The sequence below is a fragment of the Triticum urartu genome, chromosome 7A (genome assembly GCF_056163025.1).
Source record: "Triticum urartu cultivar PI428250 chromosome 7A, HENAU_Tu73, whole genome shotgun sequence".
NCBI lineage: Eukaryota > Viridiplantae > Streptophyta > Magnoliopsida > Poales > Poaceae > Triticum > Triticum urartu.
The window spans coordinates 455,725,276-455,732,075 of record NC_141879.1 but is presented as its reverse complement, the minus strand read 5'-3'; the positions used below and the strand labels follow the sequence as shown (position 1 = coordinate 455,732,075).

Here is a 6,800-nt window from a genome sequence, read left to right as displayed (position 1 = left end):
ACCGTAGCAATCACTCCCCCTCGCCCGGATGAACATGACTTAAATCTGTCATCGGATCACATCCAGAAGATTGTCCCTGTTGCTGCAACGGCCTTAGAACCGGAGCAGATCGTGCCATCCGAGGCCACCGAGTCCGCGGTGTTGGAGACGCACATGGACCCGGCACCCCGCAATATTTGCGTCAATGGAACTCCTGACTCGTCTCCAGCTATAAATGACGGACCGGGTACGCCTGCAAACACCGAGCTGGATCGGTATCGATTCTCAAATTTAGCGCCGCAGACATCTTCCAGCACTCACCTTTGGGTGATGTGCTAAAATCTTTAAAGAACTTGTCCTTGGAGAGGGACTCGCAGCCGAACTATGTTCAGTTCGAGCCAGAGGCTGATGATGGGAAATTTCGCTTCCCACCCGCCACCCACTTCATAGCCACTGTCGATGACTTAACCAACGTGCTTGATTACGGCTCCGAAGACATCAACGGTATGGATGACAATGCCGACATGGAGCAAGGCCAATACCCGCTGTTTACTAGACGTTGGACGGCCACCTCTTCGTACGATGTGTACATGGTCGACACACCTAAAAAAGCTAGCGACGATGACAAAGGAGATCCAGTTGCGAATAAACCTTCTGATACACAATCCAGGCGTCGGCGCCCTAAATGCCGCTCTAAGTCTCGTTGCTCAAATGATGGCAACACTGGCACTAGAGAAAATAGTACTCCGGGCAATGCCGAAAACAATGAAGACCCTGTCGGGGCTGCATCCGAATAGGTGGAACAAGTCAACGGGCAAGATAACCCTGATAAACAGGCCATGCCCAATGACCCAGACGATGATAGTTATCGTCCAGTCTCCGAGGATGATGATAGCCTCGGCAATGAGGACTTCATCGTGCCTGAGGCACCCCTCGAGCAGGAGCGCTTCAAGCGCCAGCTAATAGCCACTGCAAGAAGCCTAAAGAAGAAGAAGTAGCAGCTCCAAGCTGATCAAGACCTACTCATTGACAGGTGGACTTATGTCCTGGCAGCCAAGGAATACGGCCTTGAGCACCCAGCCAAGAGTTACCCAAAGCGCAGACTGCTACCTCAGTTCGATGAGGAGGCACTAGATCCCATACCTCCCTCACGCAATGCAGACCGACCACCCCGTGGTCGGGATAATGCGGCGGACCGACCACCCCGTGGTTGGGATGAAACGGCAACTCAGGCCGAACAATAGCCCGCCCCACCGCCTCGCAAAAACAGGGACAGAACAGCTCGGGACCATACATACGACCTTCGATAGGAACTGGACAATAGAGCAGGACACACCAGATCAATCTATGGATCGCGAGGATGCTTCCCGACTCCGGATGACGGTTACCTATTCGGACGTGACAAACCTAGTCACACCTGGGCCGATAACCGCAGACGGACTTCATGGGAGGTGCGCCGTGACGCGGCCCGATATAGAGGCACCGCACACCCTCTCTGCTTCACAGATGAGGTGCTAGATCACGAATTCCCCGAGGGGTTCAAGCCCGTCAATATTGAATCATATGACGGAACAACCAATCCCGCCGTATGGATTGAGGACTTTATTCTCCACATCCACATGGCCCGTGGAGACGACCTCCATGCCATCAAATACCTCCCACTAAAGCTCAAAGGGCCAGCTTGACACTGGCTAAACAGCCTGCCCGAGAAATCCATCGGCAACTGGGAGGACTTGGAAGAGGCCTTCCTTGACAACTTTCAAGGTACATATGTTTGGCCACCCGATGCCGATGTCTTAAGCCACATAGTTTGACAACCTGGAGAATCAGCCAGAAAATTTTGGACTATGTTCCTAACCAAAAAGAACCAGATCATTGACTGTCTGGATGCCGAAGCCCTAGCGGCCTTTAAACACAACATCCGTGACGAATGGCTAGCACGCCACCTTGGCCAAGAAAAGCCGAAGCCCATGGCAGCCCTTATGGCACTCATGACCCGCTTTTGCGCGGGTGAAGACAGCTGGTTGGCTCATAGTAAAAACATAGCCAGCGAGACAGGCCCCTCCGAGGCCAAGAACAGCTCTGGCAAGCTCCGGCGCAATAGACACAAACGCCAAAGCAATGGCGACAACACCAATGACACCACTGTTAACGCCGGATTCAGCGTCTCCAAGTCCGGCCAGCGAAAGAAGCCCTACAAAAGGAAAAGTGAGGCACCATCCAGCCTGGATCGCATACTCGATCGTCCGTGCCAGATAGATGGTACCCCAGATAAACAAGCCAATCACACCAACAGAGACTGTTGGGTTTTCAAACAGGTTGGCAAGTTAAATGTCGAAAACAAAGAAAAGAGATCACAAAGTGAGGACGAGGACAAAGAGCCCCGGCAGCCGAACACTGGGGGGGCAGAAGAAATTTCCCCTCAAGTCAAACCAGTGAACATGATATACGCTACACACATCCCCAAAAGGGAGCGTAAGCAAGCACTTAGGGACGTCTACACGGTAGAGCCAGTCGCCCCAAAATTCAATCCGTGGTCGTCATTTCTGATCACCTTCGGTTGTCGAGATCACCCAACTAGTATCCGGCATGGCGGTTCAGCCGCACTGGTCCTCGACCCAATCATTGACAGATTTCACCTAACACGAGTCCTAATGGACGGTGGTAGCAGCCTCAACCTGCTCTATCAGGACACAGTGCGGAAGATGGGCATTAACCCCTCACGAATCAAACCAACAAAGACTACCTTTAAAGGAGTCATACCAGGCGTAGAGGCCCGCTGTATGGGCTCAATCATGCTGGAGGTGGTTTTCGGTTCTCCGGACAACTTCCGAAGCGAAGAGCTAATCTTCGATATCGTCCCCTTCTGCAGCGGCTACCACGCACTGCTCGGACGAACCGCGTTTGCTAGATTCAACGCGGTACCACACTATGCTTATCTCAAGCTCAAGATGCCCAGTCCACGCGGCGTCATAACAATCAATGGCAATACTGAACACTCCCTCCGAACAGAGGAGCACACCGCCGCCCTAGCAGCAAAGGTACAGAGCGGCCTTCTCAAGCAGCACCATAGTACGACTGTCGAGCCCCTGGACATTATTAAGAGGTTCCGGACAACACGGCTTGTCAAGAGCTCGATTAGCAATTCGGCCTCCATCCCAGTCCCGATGAAGTAGTGGCATTCGTATCACGCGTACATAATTACGCACTCAAAATTCCATGGACATCGACGGAGGCACAAGCCAGCCCGGGATCTACAGTTTGGCTAGACCGATCCCGGACACACATATAACTTTACTATCTCCTTTTCCCTTTTGTAGGTTTCTCTTATGTGGGCCTCCTTCGACGGCCTGATTAATGGTCCTATCAAAGGATAAACACACCGGATTGACACGGAGCATAGGCGTACATGGGAAGCCCTAGAGGCTAACTAAACGATTACTATATCCGTTTTTAGGACCCACTCGCAGCTCGCCTTTGGTCACGGCATGTCAAACAGCCGGTTGCTTATTGGATTATTTTGTACTAATGTGCTCGGACGCATTAACCCAACTATAATGTAAACGGTTCATGATCCAAGTTCAAGGGCCCCAGATCCTATCTCTGTTCTCCCTCTGTTTTCCTTTAAATTACTTATTTTCTAGCAACCATACACTCTGGTACGTTTCATATTTGTCAGGGGCTCCCCATCACCCCACGATACGGCAACAAAGTCCGAACAATCCTTAAAGATGAGTTCGGCACCCGAATTTAGCATTATATGCATTGGCTCCGAATCATGTCTTTGGTCAATAGTTGGGTTGCCCGGCTCCTGTGCTTGCTACCCTACGTTTCGCTAAATCGGCTAGGGTAGTAAAGGGAGAACTACTGCGATTGTGCCCTGGCCTTGACCAGATGAGCACCTCAGTAGAGAAAGCCGAAAAATGATTGTCATGATAAGGCGAGAGCCGGTCAGCTATTCGAGGGTTACAAATCGTTGGAGAGTTTTTCCGCATTATGCGAAAGATCGGCACTTCCCGATCACATGCTGACAGCACCCTGGCTTGAACCAGGGGCTGCGCCAATGCTTTATTATAAAACTCCTATGGCTAAGTGAGGGCGTTTAAGCCTTATAGTTTGATTCCCTTGTTCGTTGTGCTAAACAACTCCTTCAAGGACCATATAATTGGATCAAGATTGTTTAGATTCCATCCCGAACACCTCTGTACTACCTACGTGAGGGCAGAAGCTAACGACTGGCCAACCCTCAGATTACATACAACACGGCCGCACAGGAGGAAACAATTAAAGCATAACAAAATTACATCACAAAACAGGCTTTGTTTTTTATAATACAAGGCAAAGGCAACATGAATACATTTATTTAAATACAACGTCCTGCGAACATTGTGCTGCCGCAAGGCGAGACCCCTCCAGGACATCCGCAAAATACCATTCGGGTGTGCGGTGCTCCTTGCCCTCCGGTGGCCCTCTGGCCACCTCGACGGCATCCATCTTCGCCCACCACATCTTGCAACGGGCGAAGGCCATGCGTGCACCTTCAATGCAGGCCGAGCGCTTGACGGCGTCCAGCCGAGGACAGGCGTTCACCATCCGCCTCACGAGTCCAAAGTAGCTGCTTGGCATAGCTTCGGCTGGCCATAGCCGAATTATCAAATCCTTCATGGCTAGTTCGGCCACCCTATGCAGCTCCACCAACTATTTCAGCTGATTGATACGTCTCCAACGTATCTATAATTTTTGATTGCTCCATGCTATATTATCTACTGTTTTGGGCAATATTGGGCTTTATTATCCACTTTTATATTATTTTTGGGACAAACCTATTAACCGGAGGCCCAGCCCAGATTTGCTGTTTTATGCCTATTTCAGTGTTTCGAAGAAAAGTAATATCAGACGGAGTCGAAACGAAACGAAATCAACTGGAGAAGTTATTTTTGGAAGGAAACACACCTGATGAACTTGGACCCCACGTCAGGGGAGACACAAGGTGCTCACCAGGGTGGGGGCGCCCCCCCCCCCTAGGGCGCGCCCCCCTGTTTCGTGGGACCCCCGTGGCTCCTCCGACATCCTCCCTGCACCCATATATACCCACGTGACCTAAAACTTCCAGAACGAAAGATAGATCGGGAGTTCCACCACCAGAAGCCTCCGTAGCCACCAAAAGTCAATCGGGACCCTGTTCCGGCACCCTGCCGGAGGGGGGGGATCCCTCACCGGTGGCCATCTTCATCATCCCGGTGCTCTCCATGACGAGGAGGGAGTAGTTCTCCCTCGGGGCTGAGGGTATGTACCAGTAGCTATGTGTTTGATCTCTCTCTCTCTTGTGTTCTTGATTTGGCACGATCTTGATGTATCGCGAGCTTTGCTATTATAGTTGGATCTTATGTTTCTCCTCCCCCTCTTCTCTATTGTAATGAATTGAGTTTTCCCCTTGAAGTAATCTTATCGGATTGAGTCTTTAAAGACTTGAGAACACTTGATGCATGTCTTGCCGTGGATATCTGTGGTGACAATGGGATACCACGTGCCACTTGATGTATGTTAAGGTGATCAACTTGCGGGTTTCGTGACATTGGGAACCTATGCATAGGGGTTGGCACACGTTTTCGTCGTGATTCTCTGGTAGAAACTTTGGGGCACTCTTTGAGGTCCTTTGTGTTGGTTGAATAGATGAATCTGAGATTGTGTGATGCATATCGTATAATCATACCCACAGATACTTGAGGTGACATTGGAGTATCTAGGTGACATTAGGGTTTTGGTTGATTTGTGTCTTAAGGTGTTATTCTAGTACGAACTCTAGGGCTGTTTGTGACACTTATAGGAATAGCCCAATGGATTGATTGGAAAGAATAACTTGGAGGTGGCTTCGTACCCTACCATAATCTCTTCTTTTGTTCTCCACTATTAGTGACTTTGGAGTGACTCTTTGTTGCATGTTGAGGGATAGTTATGTGATCCAATTATGTTAGTATTGTTGAGGGAACTTACACTAGCGAAAGTATGAACCCTAGGCCTTGTTTACCATCATTGCAATACCGTTTACGCTCACTTTTATCAGTTTTTACTTTGCTGTTTTTATTATTTCAGATTACAAAAACTATTATCTACTATCCATATTCCACTTGTATCACCATCTCTTTGCCGAACTAGTGCACCTATACAATTTACCATTGTATTGGGTGTGTTGGGGACACAAGAGACTCTTTGTTATTTGGTTGCAGGGTTGCTTGAGAGAGACCATCTTCATCCTACGCCTCCTATGGATTGATAAACCTTAGGTCATCCACTTGAGGGAAATTTACTACTGTCCTACAAACCTCTGCACTTGGAGGCCCAACAACGTCTACAAGAAGAAGGTTGTGTAGTAGACATCACTGATCGGTGAAGGACACGGGATGCTCTGGCGCCGCATACTGCGACCAGAATAGCTTCTCCGTAGAACCCCCTCCTTCGGCTCGATAGAACTCCGCGGCGTCTGATACACTGTGTGGTAAATCCGCAAAAGCTCCTGGGGAACTCCGAACCCGGGTTAGTAAAAGGTACTGCTTCTCCGCATACTTGCTTTGCATTTTAAATGCCTTACACGCCGTGATCTTCTTGGCCTCCTGTATCTCCTAGAGGGTGGCCTGGGCCTCATTCCGTGTGGTCTCTGCGCTCCAACGAGCCTTGGCGAGTTCGGCCCCTTGAACCGACGCATCATGCTCCAAGGCCTCGCATTTTTTCACCGCGTCCTGGAGCTCCTGCTGGACTTCTTTGACCCGGGCCTTGAACTTCTTACGGGCTTCTTGCAGCTGGACAGCCTTCTCCTCAGCCTC

General features: G+C 50.0%; 1 pseudogene; it reads left to right on the top strand.

Annotated features, from left to right (window-relative positions):
* The first annotated feature begins 818 nt into the window (after window positions 1-818).
* LOC147959927 (uncharacterized) lies at window positions 819-3,356 on the top strand (annotated as a pseudogene).
* The last annotated feature ends 3,444 nt before the right edge of the window (window positions 3,357-6,800 follow it).